Here is a 1,226-nt window from a genome sequence, read left to right on the forward strand (position 1 = left end):
GTAACTTGCTTGTTTTTCACTGGATTTTGAAACAGTTTATAGTAGCAAATCTCACTATTTCCTTCTGTCTGGTGCTTGCAAAATAAACTTTGGGTTTCTCAAATAAATCTAATCTCTGTCTTTGGCTAAAGCAGTGTTAGTGAATCCACTTGTTCACAGCAACAGTCTGAAGTGTGTTGAAAGGAAACAACCTGGACACAGATTTGCGTAGTCAACAAGACACAAGTAAAAATCTTGCTGGTGTTTTCTACTTTCTGTCAATTTCCATCTGTTGTAAGCAATGATATCCCTTTTTCCACGTTCCCTTTTGAATCTTGGATGAATTTTGGCAGCTCTCTGGCAATGCACTGCTGCTATTATGTAAGGTCTTCAGCAACATTTTACTTGCCTGAACTGTTAATGCTATGTTTTGTGGGATACAGAAAGGTTTTTCCCCAGGTTGTCCCCCATAGCATATGCCAAACCAAAGAACACATGGTCAATGACTGTATACTTGGAGGTCAACTACTTAGAGGTTATCTCCCTGAGGGCATCAGCCATCTCAAATCTTTTAGTTTATCCCACCCCAAGTAGGGCACACTTCTTGCTGATCAGGATAGTAGATTGTTTCCCCGAAGGAGAATCCAAAGACAAGGTCAAGCCAACTCAAGGAGGACCTAGGTTAGGCTGCTATCTTGACTTTAGAGTCTGCCAATCTCGTCACATGTGTATTCCTATTGCATCCCCTTCCTATTGTTGTACACCCCTAGCACATCCCCCTCCTATTGCAGGTATGCCTATGTATGCCCTTCCCATTATGATGTAATCAGGGGGGCTTCCAAGTTTCTCAAAATGTATATAAGCCATGATTGGAAATATATTCTCTCTCTGTGTGTGGACCTGGCTGCTGAGATCATGGCTGTCCCAGAGGTGAGCATTCGCATACTTATCTTGTCCCATGACTCTTTAATTTTACCCCTCAATTACACAACCAACCCCTGAACCTGTTTGATTGTGGGGGCTGGAAACCCACAATTGTTTAATAATTTCCACACCTGATGAAGTCACCTTTTCAAATGTGCACAAATATAGAGTTCTTTCAGTTATTTGGCCAAGTAGCTATTTTCCAAATTTCTTGGCATAAATGGTGAGTGAGTGCTTCCAGTTCTTCATCAGCTTGTTGAAACATTTCATTTGTTATTCTGTCAATTCCTGGAACCTTGTTTTTGGCTAATGCCCTCAGTGCA

Source organism: Echinops telfairi, unplaced genomic scaffold (assembly GCF_000313985.2).
Source record: "Echinops telfairi isolate 266 unplaced genomic scaffold, ASM31398v2 ScPeMD7_7469;HRSCAF=8507_1, whole genome shotgun sequence".
Lineage (NCBI taxonomy): Eukaryota > Metazoa > Chordata > Mammalia > Afrosoricida > Tenrecidae > Echinops > Echinops telfairi.